Below are 13,627 nucleotides of genomic sequence, written 5' to 3' on the forward strand. Positions count from 1 at the left end.
TCATAGATGATGCTCATGTTAGTTGTATTGAATTGGTTGCATAGTGTAGGCTCTTCTAAAACAAATATCTAAAGTATGTTCTTTGTGTGTGATATAAAAATAATCTTTACAATGTTCACTCTATTTCCTCAGATTTTATTTACCATTTCTCAAATGCTACCGCCTCAAAATGTCACCAAAAACCTCACCGAAAGAACAAAGCTAAGTTTATTGGACAAGAGAGAACACTATCTCAGGAGTCTTAATAGTGTCTCAGAGGGGAGAGGAAAAAGTTTAGCTATTTAGTGAGATTTTCAAAATCTGGATTTTTTGGTGAGTCAAAGTAGTAAGGACAGGATAAGGATCATGATATATTTTAGGATTGGTAGACACAGTTAGGAGATGATTTTGAGGTAGAATGTTGTATTTATTATTTATTGCTGTATAACACATTGCCCTAAAACTTAGTGGCTTAAAACAACAAAAATTTACTATCTCATATTTTCTGTGGGTCTTAAATTCAGGAGTGGCTTACCCAGGTAGGGTGTCTCTTACGAGGTTGCAAACAAGATGTTGACAGAAGTTGCAGACATCTGCTTACTTGGGGCTAGAGAATTTTCTCCATCTCCTCCCCATCCCCTTCTTCTTCTCCTTCTCCTTCTCCTTCTCCTTCTTCTTCTTCTTCTTCTTCCTCTTCCTCTTCCTCTTCCTCTTCCTCTTCCTCTTCTTCTTCCCCTTCTTCCCCTTCTTCCCCTTCTTCCCCTTCCCCTTCCCCTTCCCCTTCCCCTCCTCCTCCTCCTCCTCCTCCTCCTCCTTCTCCTTCTCCTCCTCCTCCTCCTCCTTCTCCTTCTCCTTCTTCTTCTTCCTCTTCCTCTTCTTCTTCCTCTTCCTCTTCTTCAATGTGTCCATCAATTTACTCCTCTGTATTCTTTAAAAACAAAATTAAAATCACAAGTTTAATACCAATGCTTTAAGTTGGTCTATATTTTCTTTACTTCTATTTGCCAGATGATCTTCAATGATTTCTGGGAAGAGATTCCTCTTCAACAGATTACATAGGAGGTAAAAGCTGGCCAGCAACTTTATGAAAATAGTGTGAACTCTAGCAAAAGAGGTCCATTCCCAACTCAAGCCCCATGCCATAATCACCTTCATCATTAGCAAAATGCACAGAAGTCATCATTTCCTGAATGGGGGCAAAAACTTTTAGTCTCTCTTCATCACTTGTTGCCTCAACAGTTGTCTTGCAAATTCTCTTGAGGTTGGCATCTGTTTCAGGGAGCTCTCTGTACCCAACATCATTTTTATTTACTGGGTCAATCAAGCCAGCACCAGGAATGGTCTTTGTCACAACTTTCTTATGTCCCTGGTTTCTTGTCTCTCTGGCTGTTTCTGTGAGCTTTTCATCTGTGTTTTTCAAGACACTAGTTTTCTTTTTATCTGTTACTTCTTTAAGCCTTTTCATCAAAAATAATTGACTACAACAAACACTTTATCTTCATTTTGAACAATTATATAATTTTTCTTTGCTTCATTTGTGCTCACATATACAGGAGGTTCATCAGGAGAATTCTTGAATTACCTCATGTGGAACTGAGTTTTATTATCTCCAATAAATGGTGTGGTACTCAGGAGTATCATAGTACTATTTCCACTTAAGGTTAAAATTCAGCCTTGCTGATTTTTTCTTCATTTTACGTTTTTTAGCAAGGACATCATAAGGACCCAGTAATTGAATACAAGGCTTGCGGACAGTGAATCAGCTGGTTTTTCAGGATCAAGTTCTTCATAGAACTTCCAGAAGTGATAGAAATCGTGAAGCAGAGAAAGATTATAATGCTTTTCTAGTTCTTTTTAAAGATCACCAGAGATATCAGCTTCATTTACTCATCTTCACACCAACTGCTTTTTCACACTGTTGCCCCTCCCCAACCTGCCTGTGCTTCCTGCCGCTGCCAACCATTCTGGAGAATTCTCTTCTAAACTCAATCACTTGGCTATTGAATTGAAACTTCAGTTTTTCACCACATGGGTCTCTCCATGGGGGTATCCTCCTGACAAGGCAGCTGGCTTCCATCAGATCAAGTGGTCCAAGACAGAAACTTGAAGAAGCTGCAGCCTCTTAGTACTTAGTATGACAATGCCAACTTCCACATTATTCTATTCACTCAAAGCAAGTCACCAAGTCCAGTCCACACACAAGGGAGGAAAATTAATCTCCATGTCTTGAAGGAATGAACATGTTTTGAAACAAAAGCAAGGGCTGAAAGAGTACTGCATGTAGTCTGGTAAACTGTCATTTGTTGCCTTCTATTAAGAAGTTGATGGATCTTTCAAGAGATTCCTGGAATAAAAAATAAAGTTCTTGGAATAAACAAAGTTACGTGCAATTTTTATCTTTCTGAGCAAGAGTCCCCTTCTACTGGGTGTTAAAACCTACTTCCTAGTATTCTGAATTTTTTAATGAAGGTTTGGTTTGACATTTTATGGAAATGATATGTTGGCTTCTACACCGAAACAGATGAGAATATAACATGCCCTTATCAAATAAATATTGGAGTCAATAAATATGGTTATAATATATAATTATGTCAGATACTCTAACTAGATGATATGCTGGGGATGGAGGTGGAGAATGAGACCCAAATGCTTGGCTCAAGATGAATCTAGTGAAAAGAGAAGAGCATATAGAAAATCTAAAATTGGGAAATCCATGTGTGAGATAGAGTAAAAATGTCATTTATGAAAATCAGTCATCCAGACCTGAATACTGCCTTGTCATGACCACCTGTTATAAGGTTTAGACCTCAGATTTACTGGTAGAGCAAACTCAGTGAAATTATCACCTGAAGGGAATTAGGCCCTAGAAACTGATTCTCACTAGTAGGACTCACAGGATCCTGATGGGGGATCAGAATACAATTCTGAATACAATTTATTAATATAGAAAGGAGTTTATAACTTTTCAAGACTGTAATACTCATAGCCACAATTCAAATTGCCTTGATCCTGGTCCTGAGGCTCTCTAGAGGCCAACTTAGTAATAGGAAGGAGGCCTTATGAAATACCATTGACAAGGACTCCCTCTTTGACCAAACTTTACTCAGGCTCCTCTGAGCCCTCCTCTCTGCTAGGCCTTAACCTTGGTCTACTGAGTCCAATTTTAGCAAGAATCCTGCTAAGCCAGTTTATTGAGAATCCCTCTACCCCTGATAACTAATCAAGCTCCTGTTTGTAATTTTCCATCCTCTGACCCCCCCTCACCCTGCCCACTTGCTATAAATCCCCAGCTGTCCTTGCTATTATTCAGAGTTGAGTTCAGTTGTGTACTGGAGTCTCTTACTATCCTAGCTTGAATAAAAATCTGTCAGATCCTTTTTAACAAGTGTCCAGTGCAATTTCTCTTTAACACTATCAGAGGAAAAGAAAGTAAGGTCCTGCCCTGGGACAGAGCAACACTATTTGGGGAACTGAAAGAAGACCTGTGGGACAGGGTTAATCAGAATGGTTGCTTACTATTTTGTTTTAAGCTGGGAATGTCAGGATAAGATTTGCATTTTTAAAAAAAAAGCATAATAAGGACACTGATCTAACTGAGAAAGAGGAGGTCTGCGACGAGGACTTAAGGGGTTCATGTCAACACCCGGACAAGACATATGATGGAAGGAAGGAGGCCATTGTGGTAACGGAGAGAAGAGGATACATGGGATATAACACTTTAGGAGGTAAAACTCCCGAACTCCCTGCTCGGATTGGGAAAAGGATGGACGGGGTGGGGGGAGGGGGAGGGAGGAGGAGAAGAAGAAGAAGTGTCCAGGATGGTTCCAGGTTCCAGGCTCAGCGGGGTAGTGGCGGGCAATGAATCTGAGAAAAACGCACGACTTGTTGTAGGCAGATAGGCAAAGGAACAGTCAGGAGGCAAAAGAGTGCCGAGGGTGACCCTGGGAAAACGCCAACATTTTAGGGCCTTAGGGGTCCTCAGCAGTTAAAGACGCGGAAAGAAACGATCATAGAAGAAAGGGAAACCAGAAGACTATGCATTCTCTGGTGCCAAAAGGGAGAGTGTTTAAATTAAATCTCTCGGTTAAAGAAAGTTGCCCATTAGGGGAATTCGTCCTCGTTCTAGAATTCCAATGGCAAGTTAAGGGCAGACGTATGCCACTGAAACTGTCAGAGCAGATAATCTGTTTTCTTTACCTCATCTTGGGTTTGGAAGCCTTAACTGGTCTCAAGACCGACTACACATCCCGAAGAGGAAAGAAGCCTTGCTCTTTATTTCTCCCCCTACTCAAAAGGCAACCCAAGATTTTGACCCCGACGTGATTTGAACACGCAACCTTCTGATCTGGAGTCAGATGCGCTACCGTTGCGCCACGAGGTCACACGAAAAGATAGCCTTTCTTCTAAATTAGAATTTAAATAATGCTTTCTCCTCGCCCCCAGTTTCTAAAGATTTATTCCTTTTTATTGGTAGATTTGATCATTTTTCTCGCCACTATTCATAGCTTCGCTAATGCTTGGTGGAAAAAAATAAGGGATTAACCAGATTAAATATTAATCCAAAGAGCCTAGGTGCTCCACGTAGGGGAAACTCAGTGGTTTCTCGCGTTCGATCTTTCCACTTGTCGGAATTTTCCTGTTTTGAGAAAAAACTGTGTACGTACTGAGTTTAGATACGCAATGAAACAGGAATAAGAATTGCCACGATGTTCGAACTACCACTTTTCCTATAAATTCACTAGACTTCTCCTCTTCTGAAGAAACTACCAGCCTTGCACTGCCCTGCGGTGTCAGGCCTCGCCTCCCACTCCTCCTCCCCTCTTTTCTTAGCGCTCGCCTGACCTCATTCTCAACCTGGTGAAAAACTAACTGCTTTATCCTCAAAAGCCTAGTGTAGATGGCATGTCTTCCCGAAACCCTCACTTCTCAGTGGGATTCCGTGGGCCTTCGGGTCTCTACAGTGTACACGTGCCATTCAGTTCACAACAACTCGAAGCAAATCGCTAATATTTACTGAGTTCTTGCCATTTTCTACCAGCCCTGTGCTGGTAGATCTTCCTCCAGCCAGTGATTCTTAAAAAGTGCTCGGGATCAGGAGCACGTGCATCAGCTGGGAACTTGTTAGCAATACAAGTCCTCGGCCACACCCCAGGCCTACAGAATCAGAAACTCTGGAGGCAGACCCCAGCAGTCTGTGTTTTAACAAGTCCTCCCCGATTGTGATGCAGGGAAAAGTTTGAGAATCACTGCCCCAGCCTAGCCACCCGAAACTTTGCTCACTCAAAAAAAAAAAAAAAAAAAAAAAAGATTAACTTTCAGTCTTCTTCCAGGACGGTGGAGGGGCAATGTGGTATTAGTTTGCTGCCATAGCAAAGGACCACAGATTGAGTGGCTTAAGCAACAAGTTTATTTTCTCACAGTTCTGGAGGCTAGAAGTCCGAGAACAAACCTGTCAACAGGTTTGTAGATGGCGGTCTTCTCCCTGCGTCTTCACATGGTCTTTCCTCTGTGTATCTGTGTCCTGTTCTTTGTTTGATAAGGACACCAGTCACTGTATCAGGGTCCACCCATATGACCTCATTTTACTTTAATTACCTTTTAAAAAACCCTATCTCCAAACAAAGTCACACTCTGAGGTACTGGGAGTTAGAACTTCGACATATTTGGGGTAGGGGGGTGACACGAGGACACAATTCAGCTCCTAACAGGCAATTCCCAGGTGAAGCTACTGCTGACAATTCCTGAGCCTGGCATGGAGCGTGAGGATGGAGGTTCTATGGTGTAAATCTCATAGCCTCTTCGCTTTTCCTACACGACCTCTTTAGGATTCAGCTTTCTCGGGTCTGACAAGTCAACTATCACACTTCAATCGGCTTTCCAGAATACATAATTTTGTTGCTATTATCTCCTCTCCCGAACTTTTGGTCCAATTTGAATTTATGTTTTAGAGTTGTTTTGAGTGGGATTTCTGGAGTGCATAAAAGTGAATTCTTGTCTTTCATCCACAATCTTTACCTGAAAGCACCGCAAGGCAGCGGTGGTTCCCTGAGTATGTAAAGCAATCCGGCTCTATCTTTTCCTCTCCTTCAGCTCTCAGCTCAAGCGTTCCTTCCCTGCTGTGGCCTTTCTCCCTGATTTCCATCAAAAGGTAAAGCACTCTATTTTTTGTTATTATTAGTTATAACTCCTTGGTAGTTATGTCGGTTGTAACTTTGCAGTACTTTTGACCGTTGGGTTCAATTTGTTTCCCCAGCTAGACTGTAAGATTTTTGAGGCGTTGGAAATACTTTCGTTTGCAATAGTAATTTCAGTGTTACAATTATAATTGAGATTATTTTCTTTGAACAAATTATCCAAACAGATGGCTGTTGTTACAACAGGACCACGTGGCCTAATGGATAAGGCATCTGACTTCGGATCAGAAGATTGAGGGTTCGAATCCCTTCGTGGTTGCTATGGGGTCAACTATTGCTACTTACAAATTACCTGAGGACATGCATGGTGATCGTTCTTAAAATTTCTTAGTTAAAGTCGGTAATCAGAAATCTCCTTTTCATCTTGATAGTTTTATACTCCATGTACTTTCGCTCCACACGCTTTCCTTTGTTTTTGTTTCTTTTTACCCACCCAGTGGCTGCTTATCTCTGTCTCCACAGTATCCACCAAACAGTCGGTTCTCGGTTCTCCCGGTCTGCTCTCCGCAAAATTTGGTCTGCGGACCAGTGGCAACATCCGGGAGCTTCTTAGAAATGCAAGGTTTCCCAGCCAGTCCCAGGTCCGTCTCAGCACTACACTTGAACTACAAAATTAGAATTTGGGGAGTGGGGCTCAGGAATCTGGGTTTTAACCAACTACCCAAAACTGAGTCCTATACACACTCGAGTGTGAGAACCATTCTGGACCTTAGAGGCTGCATAACGTCTCTCAGGTTCCTCCAGCCCACTCGACAGTGGTGCAAATACCTCAGACACAGCCTTTCATGATTTCACGCCAACTACCTGCGTTCTTTTTTTTCTTTTTCTTTTTTTTTTTTTTGCAGGTGCAGTTTGCTTCCTCGGAGATGGGGTTGATTTAGTTATCTTTACGATGAGATTTCTCCATTGGACACTTAGTCCATCAGCTTACTTTATTTTTTGAATGTACATATTTTTTTGTTGTTGAGGTATAGTTGATTTACAATATTATATTAGTTTCAGGTGTACAACATAGTGATTAAAATTTTTTATAGGTTATACTCCATTTAAAGTTATAAAATATTGGCTATATTACCTGTGCTGTACAACGTATCTTTGTAGCTTATTTGTTTTATACATAGTAGTTTGTACCTACCTGCATTCTAAGACTGTTACAATAGGGGAAATGTGAAGCTGCCATAGAACACCGAGGGAAGTCCGGGCTGCAGGGAAAGGCAAGAAAAAGGTCAACAAATTTGCCAAACTGCCTTCTAACAAATGCAGGAAAATAGTAGAAGACTCACCATCTGTAATCCTTAGACAAATAATAGACCCAGGCAAAGAGCATTAATGATCTTAAAACCCTTAGGAAAAGGTTATTGGAAAACAATATGTGTGTGGTCAAGTATCACCCCAAGATTATTTGCTAGTTGCAAAGAGAAAAAGAAAGAGCCCTGGGGGCACTACTTTATCTTCACCATCAGTGGGGTATCCTGACAAGTGCCTCCTGTTGTGAACTACTGTATAAAGTGCACAGTGTCAAGCCCACAATTTTTAACGTGAATCTAATGTAAGCCATCAAAGGGTTCTAACCAATCATTTAGACTTAACTTCTAGTTTAGAGTAGAGGAATAAACTAAAAGTTGCCATAAGGAATCAGTGAGAAAAATTCAGAATGTGGGACATTCTAGAAGAGGCTTGGACTTCTTAAAAAGTCAATGTCAAAGCAATAACAACATCAACAGAAAGCTGGGAGCCTGTTCTAAGCTAAAGGGAACTAAGGAAACATTACAACCCAAAACAGTGAATGAACTTTGGTGGGATCCAGGTAAGAGAAACTGGCTCCAAAAGACATATTAAAGAAATTTAAATAAGGATGGGATATTAGATGTTTTTATAAAGAATTGCTAGATATTTTTAGTTATGATAATGGTATTGTGGTTATATGAGACATGTTTAGACGTTACATGTTTATGTATATAGGGTATGATGTCTGCAAATGAATTTCGTGGGATTCAACAGAAAAAGGCAGATAAGACTAAGAGGGCAAATTGTTAACAATTATTGAATCTGGGTGGTGGCTATACAGATAATTCCCTATTCTTTCAACTTTTTTAAATGTTTGAAAATTTTTATAATAAAAGTTTAATTTTTTTAAAAAAAGCTTGACAGAAGCTGTCCTGTTTAAAGAAAAGCTCTGATGGAAGAGCACAGGGCTCCTAGGAGACAAAACAGAGGGTCAGCATCAAGAAACCAGCACCCTGTGAGGAAGGGCAGATCCTTTATGCCTCAGGAGTCCAGGCTCCCTTGACAGAGTGGCCAGAAAGAGATCTGAGAAGGTTAGATAGATGCCCGTGACGAGGGCCTCCTATGCCATCTGTGATCTTCCCCGCCGGCTACAAAGTAATTTTAAAGACTTTAAAGGAGGGAAGGGACCCAATCTGATTTGCGTTCTCAGATGAACACAGCAGTTAGTGTTGACATAGCCCTACCTACGTAATCTGCCCTAAACTACGTCTCTGGTGTTATCTCTCGTTGCTGCCCCTCTCTGTACGCCTCCAAAAAGCAACGTTCCAGCCAGACAGCACTTTCTTCCATTTCTCCCCTATTCTATGAGGTTTAAGTCTAGACCACCACTCCCCTCTCCAATTTGGCTCACTCCCACACATCCTTCAGATCTGAGTTTAAATATGATTCATTCCACATATATTTACTGTGTCCATTTGCCCATTCAGAAGTAATCAATGTATAACTGGAATATTTATTCGTGAAACTTGGAGTCTAATGAGTGACTCTCTCCAGGCAGCCACCTAAGACCTTCATCACTGGGATCTACACTCTTCCTGTGGGCTACTACAGCACAGTGGACCTCTCACTTATACTCAATGGTAAATGTTTACTTCTGTAATCGTTTATTCTAGAAATCCCTCAGAAGAGTGGCCACACTTTTCTTGCCCTCCACTGAATGAGCAGCACCTAGCCAAGTGTCTGGCATGCGATTGTGCCCAGAATAAAAATTTTGAAACAATGAAGAAATGAATGAAGAATGAATCTGTTCAGGGACAAGGGACCGGAGGCCAAAAGACTTCCAAGAAGTCGTTGCAGTAACTCCTATGAGAAACTGTTAGAACCCGATCTAAGAAAATGGGTCTGACGGTTGGGAGGAAGAGCCAGATCTGAGAAAAAGTTAGGAGGTTGAACCAAAGACCTGGTAACCTGTGGGCTGTGGAGAGAAAGTCAGAGAGAGGAGGGATAAGGGGACTTCTGAGTCTTTGGGTTTGGTACCTGAGTGCTCCTGTCAAAAATTTGGGTTGTTGGACGAGTTTCAAGTTTTGGGGGAAAGGATAGAGCGTTCGTTTGGGGATGTATTGCTTTTGAGATGCCCATGGACATGCAAAAAGAAATAACTAGGACAATTGTATATTCTGGAGCCCAGAAGAGAGATCTGGGCTGGAGATAATTTTCAATCCATCAGCACATAAGCTGTGGTTTATCAATCATGCCCTGTCCTTCTTCTGTTCATGGAATGAAGCTGTTGATGAAAAACAGAATCTTCTACTTACACATTAATACACCCACATGCATACACATACAGATAAGATTGTGATAATGGTTGTATAGTTTCAGAAAAGTGGAGATGCTGAGGTTCTGTTCTTGCTTTGGAGGTGGTCTTTGCAAATATTTTTAAACATTATCCATAGAGTATCAGATAAAGTTGTTTTTCCTCTTGTGAGAAAAGGCCCCATGCAATGAAGTGGATCTGTTTCTCAGAAATATTTTCTACTTTCCTATTTTATTCAAAAATATTCTGTCTACTGCTTTAAAATATTTTTAGCTTTGCAGAGAGACAGAAGATAGGGTTCCCTGTGGAACATTTTGATAGATCCTCATTCTTGAATTTTAAAATGAGGGTTACAATAGCTGCTGACATTTGTTGAGCCCTTACTATATTCCAGGCACTAGACTAAATGTCTGAAGACATAGGGTACCTGTAAGGAACAGCTTTGTCAGATTATTTATTGAGGATAAATCTCCTACTCCAGCAAAAATAGGGATTTTTTTAAAGTATTGCAATATATGGTGATTTGCTTTCTAGAAAAGACCAAAGAGCATTCTCAGTTTACCACATGCTGGAATTGAAGTTGGTTGAATCCTCTTCGGTTTCATCAACTATTAATGGAACTTAGCCTCCTTTGTTTTGCCCTTTTTAATTACTAAATACTGAAGTAGCTTAGAATAAATGATATATAGTAACATGAAGAAGATTGAGGAAGTTAGTTTGTGTGTGTAGTCGTGGCCGAGTGGTTAAGGCGATGGACTAGAAATCCATTGGGGTTTCCCCGCGCAGGTTCGAATCCTGCCGACTACGCTTTCCCTCTACAACATACAAAATTGTGTGCCTTTCTGAGAGGTAGGATTGACCTTCAAAGATTTCCAGGTACTTTTTAAAATATTAAACATTCCCTCAGACCTTTTACAAGCTACATCAAAACAGAGTTCTCATAGACCACGAAGGAATCCTACTGCATGAGTGAGAAAGAAGAACCAGTAAGACTTTCTTTTAGTTCAGTTCTGAGGTTTTGAGGTTCGCAAGCTGAAAGGAAAGATTTCACACATTCATATTTAGAGCAACAGTAATGCCGCTACTTCCTTTTTCTAAAACTGTAAGTTGCCACTTACCGTGGGTGGGCCAGTGGCGCAATGGATAACGCGTCTGACTACGGATCAGAAAATTCCAGGTTCGACTCCTGGCTGGCTCGTTACTTTTGTAACTCTTTGAAGTTCCACAAATTCCCATCTTTCCCAGGACTCTGCGTTAATTTTTTTTAATTTAAAAATGTATTTATTTTATAATATCACTTAATACAAAATGACAAAAATGTTAATAAACAGACTTCAGCTATAGTTCGCTACTCTTCTTTTACATACACACATTTTCTTTAAATCACATCCCTAAATTGATTGTTTTCGAAACTGACGAGACGAATCCTTTCATTAGATGTGTGAGGGAAATTAAAAGAGGGGACCTTTCAAATGCATCATTCTTTGAGAGTTAAGATTGGAAGTCTCACAAAGAGAAGACTTCTAGATAGCAATTTTTCTTCTTTTTTTAAGATTTAGTTTTTTAGAGCAGTTACTGGTTCACAGCAAAATTGAGAGGAAAGCACACACACCTTCACACATGCATAGCCTCCCCCATTATCAACAGAGCAGGTACATTTGCTACAATCGATGAATCTACTATGTACCAAAGTCCACAGTTTTCATTATAGTTCGCCCTTGATGTTGTACATTCTATCGGTCTGAACAAATGTAGAATGACATGTACCCAGCGTTACAGTATCACGCAGAGGATTTTTCACTGCCTGAAAAATCCTCTGTGCTTTGCCTATTCATCCTTCTTCCCCTCACCAACCCCTAGCAACCAATGATCATTTTACTGTTTCTGTAGTTTTGCTTTTTCCAGAATGTCATATATTACAATGATACAGTATGTAGCCTTTCATTGTCTTTAATTTTTGCCAATTTGATTAATATGTGTCTCGGCATGTTTCTCCTTGGGTTTATCCTGTATGGGACTCTCTGCGCTTCCTGGACTTGGGTGGCTATTTCCTTTCCCATGTTAGGGAAGTTTTCGACTATAATCTCTTCAAATATCTTCTCTGGTCCTTTCTCTCTCTCTTCTCCTTCTGGGACCCCTATAATGCGAATATTGTTGTGTTTAATGTTGTCCCAGAGGTCTCTTAGGCTGTCTTCATTTCTTTTCATTCTTTTTTCTTTAGTCTGTTCCACAGCAGTGAATTCCACCATTCTGTCTTCCAGGTCACTTACCCATTCTTCTGCCTCAGTTATTCTGCTATTGATTCCTTCTAGTGTAGTTTTCATTTCAGTTATTGTATTGCTCATCTCTGTTTGTTTGTTCTTTAATTCTTCTAGGTCTTTGTTAAACATTTGTTGCATCTTCTCGATCTTTGCCTCCATTCTTATTCAGAGGTCCTGGATCATCTTCACTATCATTATTCTGAATTCTTTTTCTGGAAGGTTGCCTATCTCCACTTCATTTAGTTGTTTTTCTGGGGTTTTATCTTGTTCCTTCATCTAGTATATAGCCCTCTGCCTTTTCATCTTGTCTATCTTTCTGTGAATGTGGTTTTTGTTCCACAGGCTGCAGGATTGTAGTTTTTCTTGCTTCTGCTGTCTGCTCTCTGGTGGTTGAGGCTATCTAAGAGCCTTGATGGGAGGCTCTGGTGGTGGGTAGAGCTGACCAGTATGTAGCCTTTCAGATAGGCTTGTTTCACTTAGTAATGTGCATTTAAGTTTCCTCCATGTTTCTCATGGCTTGGTAGCTCATTTCTTTTTAATGCTGAATAATATTCCATTGTCTGCACGTACCACAGTTTATCTATCCATTCACCTACTGAAGGGCATCTTGGTTGCTTCCAAGTTTTTGCAATTATGAATAAAGCTGTTATAAACATCTGTGCGCAGGTTTTTGTGTGGACGTAAGTTTCAACTCCTTTGGGCAATTTAACAAGGAGGGCAATTGCTGGATGGTATGAACTGCCAAACCATCTTCCACAGTGGCTCTAACATTTTGCATTCGCACTAGGAATGAATGAGAGTTCCTGTTGCTCCTCCTCTTCACCAGCGTTTGATGTTCAGTGTCCTGGATTTTGGCTATTCTAATAGATGTGTAGTGGTATCTCATTGTTGTTTTAATTTGCATTCTTCTCAAGATATATGCTTTTCATATGCTTAAAAAATGGGCCAAAGATCTCAACAGACACCTCACCAAAGAGGATGTACACAAGGCAAATTTTCTTAATAAACTCTCTTCTCCCAAGGGTCTCTTCAGGAGGAAAAACAACCGCCTTTAGCAGAGGATGGTTTTGATCCATCGACCTCTGGGTTATGGGCCCAGCACGCTCCCGCTGCGCCACTCTGCTGTGAACACACACATCTCCACGCCCACTCATACACACACCCTCACATAGTTAGTATTCAGCTTTTTTCAGACTTGTCTTTTTTTTTTTTTTCCCAACCTGCAGAATTAAATGTGTTATCGCGCTGTCTCTCTCTCTGTTTCTGTCTCTTTCTCTTCCCCCATACCAGGAATCTGTCATTTGTAATGCGATGGCCAAGGGCCTGAACTAACTACTAAGAATAGGGTTAATAAGAAATGGATAAATATTGCTTTGGATACTCTTCCCCGTGCACAAAAGCATGCTTAGATGTAATGTCTGTTACTGGGTACTATGTGAATGTGTACATTACATCTATAACAAAATATCTGCTGATAGTCCATATGTCATGTTTTAAAGTCATTCTAAGTTATACAAAATAATAGGCTCTGTTGAAATAATTGTGCTTTCCCTTTCTTCCATGCTGTCATGTGATGGTTCATAATCTGTTGGAGGGTTCTCGAGTTCCAGGTAAGAAAAAATGCACATTCCTGTACATTTTTTTTAACATAG

General features: G+C 40.5%; 1 pseudogene across 1 annotated transcript; it reads right to left on the reverse strand.

Annotated features, from left to right (window-relative positions):
* Positions 1-802: 802 nt before the first annotated feature.
* LOC309638609 (histone PARylation factor 1 pseudogene) lies at positions 803-12,506 on the reverse strand (annotated as a pseudogene). Its single transcript has one exon. The product of its transcript is annotated as a histone PARylation factor 1 pseudogene (transcript).
* Positions 12,507-13,627: the final 1,121 nt, after the last annotated feature.

Source organism: Balaenoptera physalus, assembly GCF_965194825.1.
Source record: "Balaenoptera physalus genome assembly, chromosome: 11".
Classification (NCBI taxonomy): Eukaryota; Metazoa; Chordata; class Mammalia; order Artiodactyla; family Balaenopteridae; genus Balaenoptera; species Balaenoptera physalus.